General features: G+C 31.6%; 1 protein-coding gene across 9 annotated transcripts in view; it reads right to left on the bottom strand.

Annotated features, from left to right (window-relative positions):
• Positions 1 to 11,523, bottom strand: part of LOC139502750 (alsin-like) — a 72,328-nt gene extending 60,805 nt beyond the window's left edge. For 5 of the 9 annotated variants that reach the window (XM_071292320.1, XM_071292318.1, XM_071292321.1 and 2 more), the window contains exons 1-2: positions 11,449 to 11,523; positions 1,906 to 1,962 (exon numbers count right to left, since the gene is read on the bottom strand). The gene's annotated coding sequence lies outside the window, so the exon portion shown is untranslated. Of the gene's footprint in view, positions 1 to 1,905; positions 1,963 to 2,661; positions 2,772 to 4,009; positions 4,053 to 11,448 lie in introns of those variants that run through there. The other 4 variants (XM_071292323.1, XM_071292327.1, XM_071292324.1 and 1 more) reach the window with 4 other exon arrangements.
• Positions 11,524 to 13,721: the final 2,198 nt, after the last annotated feature.

The raw sequence follows: 13,721 nt of genomic DNA, 5'->3' as shown, positions 1-13,721 counted from the left end.
TATGTAAGAAGGGAGAGAGAAAGATTCCAAAGGGATATATAATGTTCATACAGACAAAAACTGACAGTGCAATGGCTAAAAAAAATACAACACCAAAATACCAGCAATATTTTGTAACATAAAAAAAACACCAAAACAAAAATAGTGAACATTTGGTTGGTATTGGTGTTATATAAGATCTATAATATTTCTTTGCTTTATTCATTTACAAGAAGTTTTCCTATCAACTTGATCAAGGAGAGCCAATTTAACTATTTAAAGACCTAATAATATAGGGTTATTGCACGAATATTGGGGAATATTGTCCCGAGCAGAATTTTATATTGCACGAGCTTGCAAGTGCAATATATGTTCTATGAGGGACAATATTCCCCGATATTCATGCAATAACCCTTTTATTGTATAGTAATATAATATTTAAAAGTAAAAATTGGTTTAAACTAAGATTTTGTCATTGATGATGTCATGAACTTTGAAGATTTATTGCACCAGTGCAATATTGGAATTTATTGCACGCTAACTTTTGGTTACTTTCTATGGGAAATATAATATTGCTATACAATAATATTCATTCTCGTTCATGGATCTTATGACAATTTTATAGTAGTGAACATATCAAATATTTTACATGGAACAATTTAGAGCAATATATATGATGCATAATACTTACTCAGGACACTTAATTCATGCAACATGTGCAAGTGGTCATGTAATTTTGTATTTATTTTAACAAAAGGTATTCCAATTTTCAACATATTCAAAAGTCAGATGTCAAAAAATTGTCATGTTTGCTCAGGTTAAAAATTAAAAGCTTAACTTTCCTAAAAATTTCAACAGAATAGACAATACATTTAACATGTTTAATGGAAAACATGGAAAAGAGGCAGTCATGGAATCTGTTTGAACTATTTACCATTTTCATACATTTATTTTGACAACGTTATGTTACCTCTGAGATTTACTAAAAAAACATTATTTATAATTTTACAACAATATTAAATTATTAGACATGGATTATCAAAATTTAATATTAAAAATCAAATGACAAATTCTTTATTATGGTATAAGGGAGATAACCAAATATAATTTTTGAGCAAAAAATTATTTTTCAAAATAATTAAAATTGAAAATGGAAATGGGGAATGTGCCAAAGAGACAACAACCTGACCATAGAAAAAAAACAGCAGCAGAAGGTCTTCAATGTAGCCAGAAATTCCCACACCCGGAGACGTCCTTCAGCTGGCCCCTAAACAAATATATACTAGTTCAGTGATAATGAACGCCATACTAATTTCCAAAAATATATTCATATGATATTTGGCAATTTGTATATAATGCATTATCCCTAATCATATCAAATAAATGGATTTTAGTATGAGGTACCATGATGGAGTCACTATATATCTATAGGTAAGCAGCAGAAATGCCAACACTTCCAGAACATCTGACTTTACAGCTTGTTTGTGGTAGTGTTTAGACTGTTCAGTTCTGAGTTTTCTGTACAGTGTCGAGTGGGCTGTTTGTCATGTCAGGTCCTTTTATAGATGATCAAATGGTGTGGTTTTTTCTCATGGTTGAAGGCTGTAGAATGACCCATAATTGCTAAATCCAAGACATTGTGATTCGTTTTGATGGTTGTCTCATTGGCAATCATACCCCATCTGACACCTGTTGTCTGGTTGTTTATACATTTTTTACAGTAAACTTTAACTGATAAGAAACAATGAATAAATAATATATATCAATTATATCATACTGACCCCATAAACCTGACTATGCAGTATGGGTACTTCTCAAACGACCATACAGTGAACTTGATATAGTTGTAAATTTCTGTGTTGTCTCCCTGGCAATCATCATGATCATACCACATCTTCTAATTCTTATATAAAAAGTTATAATTACCTCAGACAACTTTACAATCTTTACTACACATTTAATTCTTCAATAATCATTTTCCGCCTGAAAAAGAAGAAATAACAAATTAACAATGCAACTTTCAGGTTAATTTAACATTATTGAATAAATTCACAGTAGGGTATATGAGGGTGGTTTTTCACTCTTTATTACATCACTGTTTATGATTCCTTGTATTCCTTAGAATGTCAGTTTAAAGCAGTTGATCACTTCTGATTTGATGAAACAATTTATCTTTAATCTGACCTACAATCATCTGAAATAAAATAAGTTAAAATGTCATTTTACAACTTGCAATGTCATCAAAAATATATTTCAATATGTAATATCTAAAAGTCTTAATATACACATCCGTCTTGTACAATGTTGTACGTTTCTTATATACAAACTCATCATAGATACCAGGACTAAATTTAGTATACACGCCAGACACGCGCCTCATCTACAAAAGACTCACCAGCGACGCTCGAATCCAATAAAGCCAAAAAGGCTAAATAAAGTACGAAGTTGAAGAGCATTGAGGACCAAATTTCCTAAAAGTTTTGCCAAATACAGCTAAGGTAATCTATGCCTGAGGAAGAAAAGCCTTTGTATTTCAAAAAAATTCAAAAATTTTGTAAACAGTAAATTTATAAATATAACCATATCAATGTCACATTAAATGACAATTCATGTCAGCACAAATATACATGTATGTATATTACATCTTCATGATCTTCAATATAAAAAACATTAATAATTTACCTTTTTGAATATGTCATGTATGTATGCTGCCATTAATTTATAAAAGATGTAAAAGTTAAGTTTCACATCTATAATGAGATTATAATGGTTATCATGTATATATTCAGTGCAACAGGATCTTACGATTTCTTTCTCAAATAACACGTAACGTTTAATATATACAAGGAAGTGTAAGTATTTTAGAACCTAGGGATTAAAAAGTTTCAATTTTGGTCCACTGGGTTCATTAATTGATATAATACTGACAAATAGTATTTGAAATCAAGCCAATCTTAATGTGTAGAAGTTTAGCTAAAATCAAATGAAAATGGAAATGATGGACGTCATACTAAACTCAGAAATATATAATTAAACCAAAATTTAAAAAATGTACAAGACTGACATTGAAAGCCAGAGGCACCTGAACTAGGATAGGCACATTAATGTTGCGGGGTTTAACATGTTTTGCAAAATTTCAACACCATCCCCCCCCCCCCCCCCCCCCCAAAAAAAGTCCTTTAGCCAATGTATTATAAACAAACACACAGCATTATGCACAGTGAAACTAAGTTTCAAAAAGTCAAAGTATAATGTTCGAATAGGTTACAAAAAAAAAAAACCAAAAAAATAACAATGATATATTATAAATTAACAAAGGATTACTAGCATGTAGACTATTACTAGCACTATAGATGTATATGCATCTTCCCAACCTGGCAGTCTGATTAAGTCCAGCCCCTAATATCCACTTGTACTTTTGTACAAACACAATCGGGTATTAGGGGCTGGTTTTAATCAGACTGCTTCCAAAAGGTCAAATTGGATTTACATAATAAAAGGGGACAAAAAAAATAATGAAAATCCCTGTCACTTTAATTAAGGCATCACACACCCATTCGGTTTCTGGTCAGAATGGTTGATAATTGTCTCATGCACAATCAAACCACATTTTCTTATTTTTCATATCAAACAGGTACAGCACAGAACACACTTAATTAATCATTGTTAATACACATACAAAACTCATGTCTTAATATGTTTTTGGTTTGATTTAATGCAATAATATTATGAATATGTAAAATCTAATCTCAGTTTGCCCTTATGGGTTTAACTTTTTCTAACATGTGAAAAAATTTATAGCTTGGAGTTCCGTGTGAGCCAAGGCCCTGTGTTGAAGGCCGTACCGTGACCTTTAATGGTGTACTTTTATAAATTGTTACTTGGATGGAGAGTTGTCTCATTGGCACTCAAACAACATTTTCCTATATCTACTTATTACTAAATATATATAGCCTCCAGTTATTTAATGCAATAGTCATACATGTATTTTATGCAAAAACGGTAAACAACATAAAATTGAGATACTTACAATAGCATTGTGGTTCATTGATTTTCTTTGCTGCAAATGATTGCGCAACTTTACAGGTAAAATTTGTACTTTTATTCTAGGTTAATATGTTTTACAGTTGAGTAAATTAATCAATCTTTTACGCATTTCCTTATACATATACATGCATGTTTTTACAGAGACTAAATTAAACATCACTTTCATGACTTTGTTATTCTAGAGTCCATTAAAATCGAGAATATCATCTGAATGAATGTGAATTAACCATTAACTAACTTAACTAAAATGCAGTTTAGAATGAGTGTGATTCATATAAGTTTTGTACTTTTATCTATTTGTGGTTTCCAGAGGGAGGCATCTATTTTCAGAGGGAGGCATCTCTGCATCTGCGTATAGTGTTATTTTTCAAAATATATAGTTGATTGATTTTTGTTAGCTTAATGTCCAGATTCAAGTATTCCTTGCATATGAGAAAAGGGCAAAAAATATAAATAGAACAAATGGAACATGTGTAGTGTACAAGTGGTACATTTTGTGCAAATGATGTGTACACGTTATCTGTAGAAATTTTCTTAAACAATTAACCGGCGTGCAATTTAATAACTCAAATTTCTTATTCTACATATTCTATAACCTAAATTTTGAAACATTAAGTTTTAAGAGTCCAGTCAGTGGCATAAAGCTTGGTTTAGATTCTATATATTTGAGTGTGGCCTTTGTTAGTCTTGAAAGATTTTTAATTTTAGTTTCTTGTGTATAATTCGGAGTTTAGTATGAGGTCCATTATCACTGAACTAGTATACATATTTGTTTAGGAGCCAACGGAAGGACACCTCCTGGTCCGGGAGTCATGGTTTATATAATGGTAATAATATAAATTAACAAAAAAGTGTTATTTGTCAGACTCATTCCTCATTTCCATTCTCAATAATACCATGTTTATGTTAACACGGTTAAGCTTGACGTACTGAACATATAAATATTTATAAAAACAGTAAGATGTTTCCATATGATGATGTTATCAATAAATTTAAATTGTAATTATATAAACCATGAAATTATCATGATTATTCAAAGTAAAATGATTACACATTTGTACATACATGTAAGAATTATAATAATATATCTTCATAACTGCAAATACATTATAATAGTAACATAAACATGATAAACATGATAAAAGTTTAAAAAAAAATCTTACTGAAATTTTATTATGATTATTTTTATCCTGGATTGTTGATTTTCTTCATCACATTGAAATGATAATGTATTACATGTATTTCTACAGGTAAAATTGGTATTTATATCCTGATTCATATATTTATACAGTAACCTTAAATAAACTAATAACTCTTGAAATATTCCCAGTTAAAAAGAAATTTAAAAATTCATCTGGTTATTTTATTGATTGATTACAGTTTGTTTTGCATCCAGTGGCAAGTATTTCATGAATGTAAAGATGATCTTGGTTTTTTTTTTAATAAATTTATATCAGAAGAATATCAAAAGATTATTATTTTTTATATCATTAAAGTGCTGGTAAGCACTGGATGGTAAAGATTGCTTGAATTAACCAGTGGGAATTAAAATTGAACAATGCATTGTATAAAGAGGGGTGTAGGAGGGGTCCTGATCCCGAAATCCTGGGCTTTAAAATACAAAATCAGGAGATCCCAAATTTAAATAAATTTAATCCTGACATCCCGAAAATTCATAAAAAGAATTCCCAGATCCCAAAAGGGTCAATCCCGATATCCCAAGCTTAAAAACACTCGATCCTGGAGTCCTGATAAAGGTCCTTTCCCCCCTTTGTAAAGCATCGGTAGTAAGTGATTCATCTACAATTCTGGAGAAAGGAAGATAACTCTAATTTGAAAGATTACTTAACAATGACATCATTGATATTTTTAGAACAGATATGACATGTAAATGTAGATTCCTGCACCTTACAGAAGTTACAGATATATATGTAACATCATTTTGAAACTTGAATGTCTGATATAAAAAAGAAGATGTGGTATGATTGCCAATGAGACAACTGTCCACAAGAGACCAAAATGACACAGACATTAACAACTATCATACTATAGGTCACTGTACGGCCTTCAACAATGAGCAAAGCCCATACCATATGAGCATATATTTCATTGATAAATATTTCGCAATGATCATTGCACTACATTTTGTTTACATGTATCTCCAGGGGTCAAAATTAACTTGTAGCTCGGCTACTGGACTTGAAAATCAGTTAGCCCAGGCAACAAGTTAATCATGTTAATAGCCCACTTTATTTCACTATCACTGGTTAAAGGCGGCAAAGCCGGCTGAACTTGCTAGGGGGAGCATTTTAGACTTAAAATCCTGTATTCTGAGCATAACTGGAGGTGATTTAGATGCTTGGGAAAACGTAAATTGTGTCTTATTTTTGTTGAATTTAATCAAATTTCTTTCGTTTCACTGATATTATGTCATTACAAGCTACAAATGTATTGTCATCTTAAGGAGGCTCGAGGGTATAAAAATTTCAGAAAAAAATTAAACATTTGTTTTTCATTACAAATTTTATTTATTACCTTTTGCATGTTTTGTAGTTGTTACTTTATCATATGGTACATAACATTCAAAACAATTAATTCGTGTTGACCCATCATTGAAAAAGTTCCAAATTATCTCCCTTTGGTGGAAAAATGCCATTTTTTGGCTTTAAAATTGAAATATGGACCATAATTTGGTATTCGGCCTTTGGTTTCTTTTTGTATCCTTTTTTATAAGTTCTAAAATTTTAACTTTTATTTTGTGGGTTGTGTTGGTGTTAGAATAGTATGAATGGAACAATTGAGTTTTTCGAGAAAAAATTAATACATTTTGATTCACCGTTTACGTGACATGAAACCAAACAGGAAACCAATCTTTATTTTCTTTATTTTGCACAATATAATTCAAAAGGCATAAATAAACACCATTACTAGTGTTACTTGCTTCATGTTAATATTTAAAATCTATTTTCAATGTTATATTAAAGTTTTTTTAAAACCTGACAGGAAACCATAAGAAACCGAAAGCATTTTTTTAGTTTTATTTTATTGCAAAATCTGCTTAAAATAATCTGAACAGTATACTTTTTCTTAAAATCCATCTTAAATGTAACAGTATTATAAAACTCCTAAATATGTGCTTGTTTTGAAAACAATTAGTACAATTTATTCAGAATTTTCCATATTTTCTTCATTGATACAAGATACCATAATCGTTGTATCTTGATGTTTAAGCCAAAAAAATGTATTTATATTTGGTTTTGATATTCCAGTTATATACAATTTATTCCAAATCATTGGCAATGTAACATTCTTTAAATCCAGTAAAGAAAAAAACTTTTAACTTGGAATTAAAATCTTTAAAATAGGCACAATGTGATACTTGTGACCTGTCCACCATCTACATGGTTTCCACATTTTAACCTACTTTAGTGGGCTAAAATCAATAAAGTACTTCCTTTCAAGTCATGCATGGTAAAAGTTTACTTCTCCTTTGACAAGTTTATTGCGTTTCTGATAAGTGTTTGCAGAACATGAATAAAAAATATTAATTAAAAACTGTGACAAAGATTCCAACTTTGTACATTCCAAGTGTAACGGTATATTAACATGTATTTTTTATTAAATTATATTTATTCACCTAAAATATCCAGTAATATTTACTGCTGAAGTTAAATCAATCCAAAGAGCATTGGTACAATGATAAGAGACGTAATTTCGATTGATTTTTCCAAGGACTCTTCACGTCATTATCGGGAAACGAAGTGTGTTCTAACGTCTGTCAAATATGAAATCGATTTTGTCAAGTCATTGGGCATTTATTTTCACACAGGATCGTATGTAACATTATGCACATAGGAAAAATAACAGACCATCGGCGCAATCTCTTTGACAATTGTATTTTCCTCTTTTAAACAAGACGAAACAAGTCTACAGATTAAGTTTGCTAACATCCCGTTGGAAACAAAAACAATGTTTAGACCTAGTATTTCGTACATCCGGCCAGAATGGCGTTATCACATGTTAGTCACATGTTTCACGTATGACTGGAAATGATTAGAACTTAAGGACAAAAACAATTTTGATAAATAACTGGACTTCTGTTTCGTGTGAAATGTAACGCATAACGATAACGTAATTTTCTTACTCAATTATTACGAAGATCAAAACAAGAATGTAAATCATCTCGGATTTACCTGTTTGAACATCTCGCGAGAGTTCATATTTGCATATTGTTTTTAAGAATTCTATTACAACAAAGCAGATTACATCATCTAAAAATTGCGTTACGAAATCGGACACAAAAATCACGCCACTGTTCTTACATCTGCTACATAAATACTTATAGTTCTCGGCATTTTCTTCTCACTATTCTTATTGGTCGATGTTCTTTGTTATTTGAAAGCAAAAGTTACGAATTTGCCGGTGACGATTACCTATAAATCAGTCAGCGTTATGCTCTTCGGAAGCAAAAAATAACGCGAGAAACGACACAAAAATACGGTTGTAGAATCTTTGAAATTCGTATATTTTAATTTTTTTTCTAGGGAAGAGTAGCATACACTTGTATGTTGATAAAAATAATAGCATCTTTAGATGTAGTTGCAACTTTTCTTACAGTAATTCACATTTTATCACTTTTCTATAGTTATAGGAAACGGAGCCCAATAGCAAATTATGGTCCATATCTCTTTTAACTCATCGGTGACCTTTATTTTTTAATATAATTTCGATATATGCTCTACTTAAACTAAACTAGATATCATTGAGATGGGAGCCATCTCTGTGGGCGCCGCTGTGAATAATGTGCATTAAAAAATTGTATCTTTACCATAGGACATGGGTTTGTCAACTGAAATCAAAGTTTTTGACCTTGACCTTTGACCTATGAAGTTGTAAATAAATAATGACACACCCTTTGGTGTTGGTTTATAAACATGTCAAGCATAAACTTTGAAATGATAAAGGTTCTCAAGATATAGAGCGGACACGATCTTTACCATAGGACATGGGGTTGTCAACTGAAACCAAAGTTTTTGACATGGACCTTTGACCTAGGAAGTTGCACATAAATTATGACACACCCTTTGGTGTTGGTTTATATACATGTCAAGTATAAACTTTGAAATGATAACGGTTCTCAAGATATAGAGCGGACACAATCTTTACCATAGGACATGGGGTTGTCAACTGAAACAAAAGTTTTTGACCTTGAACTTTGCCCTAGGCAGTCGTTCATAAATTATGACACACCCTCTGGTGTTGGTTCATGTACATGTCAAGTATAAACTTTGAAATCATAACGGTTCTCAAGATATAGAGCGGACACGATCTTCACCACAGGACAAAGGGTTGTCAACTGAAACCAAAGTTTTTTTACCTTGACCTTTGACCTAGGAAGTTGCACATACATCATGACACGCCCTCTGGTGGTGGTTAATAAACATGTAAAGTATAAAGTATGAAATCATAATGGTTCTCTAGATATGGAGCGGACACAAAGTGTTACGGACGGACGGACAGACTGATCACTATAGGGGACCGCCTTTGGCGGGACCCTAATTATTGTAAAATTTGAGCGATTTCTGTAATAAACTTTTTTTTTATTTCGATATTACCTTTATTTCTCAGTTCAACAGAAAAAAAAACGCTTCTACAAAGATGTATGCTTCTTTGGAAGGCAGATTGTGAGCGCAAATGAAGGGTGACCACATTTTTTAATTTTATTTTTCTATTAACTATAAGATAAAGTTCATTTATTGAAAAATATAGAGAAATCCGATATAAATGATTTAGACCCGCGAACCCCCTTTAGTCAGCACCATTTAATTCAATCTTTACATCATAACTAATGATGATATCAAGTGTCAACTTCTGGAAGTGTAAACATATCCTGTTCAAATAGTTGGGACTGTCGTGTTGCTCATAATTCAATAGATATTATCATGTGATGTGTTTTCGTACTAATAACAATTTTCACTGCTTACGGTTTTCACTGTTGAGTTTTTATTCAGGTGTTTACTCAAATTTGATAAGCATGTCCTATCGAATGATTTGAGGTATCTATTTTTTTTTGTGAAGGCTTTCTACGATTTTTAGCCGTTTCCGATTACTTTGCGATTTTCGTTTGTCAAAATAACGGCGTCATATGTTTTCGTATGAATTAAAAATTGGATCAGTTCAGGGACAGGAAATGACTATATAATCCAGAAATTAGTATTTTCTAAAGTCGTGGTTCTGGTGATCGCTTGAATCATAATAAAGGTTATTCAATACTTTTCAGTACTAGTAATAAATAGTAAATAGTTTTAGGTTGGTGTTTCATATACTGAAATTGTTACATTTTTATTTATTTCCGATTGACACTTGGTTTCTAAAAAGGACATTATTTTTTTTGAAAACAAAATGCAGTTTTTAAAATTTAGGGTTTACTTAATGTAAAAAGTTAAGACTGTTTTCATCTTCATGTATCAAGGATGTATAAAAAGAATTGTCAATAAAATATTGAATAAATGGATTTTGAACAGCCATTTTATATAAGAACTCGAACCATGATAATTTTAACGCGCTTGTTTGTAATAAAAATGACCAAAAAAACACATGAAAGTCACATGTCTTGAAGATCCGATGTCGGGCAGGCAGACGATATAGCTATACTTCATGTAACTCCTGAGGCTCCTCAGAATATTGCTAAACAACTATTCTAGTGTGCCATATTTTTGGCATTGAATAAAAATGGCTAATCTGGTCAGTTTTATTAAATTTGTTCTAGCGTCTTTTAAAACGACTTTGAATATGTTTTAAAGATGTCAAATTGTAGTGTTGTTGTTGTTCCAAATATAGAAACTGAATAACCCGCCACAACATACGCGTGTGAAATCAAAACCGATGAAATATTGATGATACAAAAACATACGACATACGAAAACATATGACACGACGATAATAGAGGGTTGTACCTGCAAAGAAAAACGTGAAAGAAAATTGCCATTTCACAATGAACGAATAATTCAAAATCTCTTGTACATTGATCTTTTTACCAATTTCACGAAACACTTGAAAAACAAACATTTTTCACGGCTGCACATAACATATAGGCAAAACATCGTTGCAGGAAAATAACCCTTTACCACCCTCATAATAAATTTCCAGACATCTCAAAAAAGAAAGGATCTTGGTTACAACTAACGCATAAGAAAAGCCCAAACTGAAAACAAATATCAACATGAACACATGAACTTGTTCAATCGTTTCAAAGACTAAATTATAAATAAAGTCAGTAAGCAGTGCGTGAACTTCGAAAATTTCCATAACTGTCATGATTTTCATATTGGAAATTCTTTTTAGAAAACAAACATATCTATCTATTGCTCTACTGTCATAGCATAAACATATCTCTTTTGGATGAATTTGTACATGTAATACCTTCAGGATCTGAAATTCAAGGGACATCAACCATTTGTTGTTTTGGTTTGAACTCACGCGAGAAATTGCGAGAGCCGGTCTCACTAATTAGCGACAACAACAATTTTAGCGACAACAAGCGTCAACAAGCGACAAGAAGCGACAACAAGAATTATTTTAGCGACAACAAGCGACAAGAAACTATTTAGCGACAACAAAACATTTTTTTTAATTAAAATAAATTATTGCAATAAATATTAAAAGAATATGCAAAAGAAAATAATTTTAGCGACAAGAAAATTAAAATTGATAGAAAAAAATGACATTATTTACATAATATTTTATCATCTATTATGAATAACAGCCAGTATTACGTTTAATTATTGTATTATGAGATTACTTTTCCCAAGGATTTGTATAGTACTATACAAATCCTTGCTTTTCCTTTGTTTAGAACATATTATTTATCTTATAATTTGTTTTTTAAAACAATGAATTATAAGGTGTTGGTTCACTCGTCACAAATTATTTATTTTTCTGTGAACCCCTGCATCCGCACACGATCCACCTTAGCCGTCCTGCGTTGTAGTTACAACCGTCAGCCTCATGTCTACCGACCAGTTCCATTCTACCACCAACCTCACTGAAGAAACAGCCCATACCTCGAAGAAAAGAAAAACCCGCGACGAAGATATGGAAGATAATACAACCGCACCCGCAACCGCACCCGCTCCTACTACGATAACCATCCAAGAGAAAAACTTAGCCCACTTTAGAACCTTACGGAAATTGAACATTAAATTCATCCGCAGCATACCTAAGTACACAAAGTCAAAGTAATTCGGAATACCAGGCATTTTACTTAAAGAAAAAGGGAAGGAACCAGAACCAGGATGAACCACATAAACCACAAACCTAATTTACAAAGAAAAGCCTGATCCACGGACATTTTATTATCAAAGTTAATTTTTATGAACATATCTACCAAGATTTACAATTCCCAAAATTGCGGCAATCATACACTTCACCCTTTACTACCTCAATGGAAGCAGTACCTCCCTCGGAGCGATCCAGTTGAATTGGTACGGGATGGCCAATGGGGTGTTGTCCTATTTGGAAATGAACTGACATTTTATAAACCACTATGAGGACCTCTACACAGACGTGCAAGAATAGCAGCTAACCACATCGTTAATAACTTTATTGACTAACTTTCACTTTTTAATAACTTTATTGACTAACTTTCACTTTTAACTATACTAGATTCTTATTTTAATTTCACTTTCACTTTCTATTTATATATGAACCTCAATCACAGTGACTACGGAACATACCAGTCAAGATAAACATTTGTTTTTATTTCTATTTTTAACTTTTATTCTTGCTACATCATGAACACTGTTTTACATTTTCACTTTCACTTTTATTCTTTTACGTCATAATTAATACAACCGCATTATATACACTTTATGAACATGTAAACTCTGTAATATTGTCCTGATGATGCCGCATTAGCGGCGAAACATGTCGACTCAATAAAACTATCACCTTGCGGTAACCTAGATGTTGTTGTCTCTACATATTATAATGAATTATACTGTTAGAATCAAAATATTATATTCCATTATGCCCGCTCCATATATATCGCCATTCGTTTATTCATACTTTGACTTTGATGAAAACAGATACATACATTATCTCACGGGGGGGGGGGGTAACTTCGATATTTTTTTGGTAGGGGTGTGCCATTTTTGTCTCAAAAAACGTACCCATTTTAATATAACATTCACTGAAATTCAGTACCTATAGTTATATAAATATTTAAGAAAGAATGGCATATACTTATATATATATACAATCTTTAAAATATGACCCATGCTTATATAAGCACTAACTCATCATCACTCATAATTCATAAATATACCAGCTACCCTTAAGTTTTTATATATGAATTGACATCGTTTGGTGCACATATCAATAGCATATTTATATATGATATGTAGATCATACCCCAAATCAATATACAATTATCAAACGTAAATGCAGGATGTCATTAAAAAGGAGGGTCATTTTTATATAAAATCTCGCAAAATTATGACTCATATTTTTGGCACATCCCCGTATACCCAATAATAGGAAGTTACCCCCCCCCCCCCCCCCCCGTGCATTATCTTATACATATTCTTCATATTTGAAAATAAAAAAAAGAAGCTCAATCTCTTTCTTCTTCACAATGTTAAATTTCTTCATCTACCAATATAATAAAACATTTTAATTAGACATATCTGCTCGTA

Source organism: Mytilus edulis, chromosome 14 (assembly GCF_963676685.1).
Source record: "Mytilus edulis chromosome 14, xbMytEdul2.2, whole genome shotgun sequence".
NCBI classification, from domain to species: Eukaryota; Metazoa; Mollusca; class Bivalvia; order Mytilida; family Mytilidae; genus Mytilus; species Mytilus edulis.
This window is presented reverse-complemented; position numbering and strand designations above follow the sequence as displayed.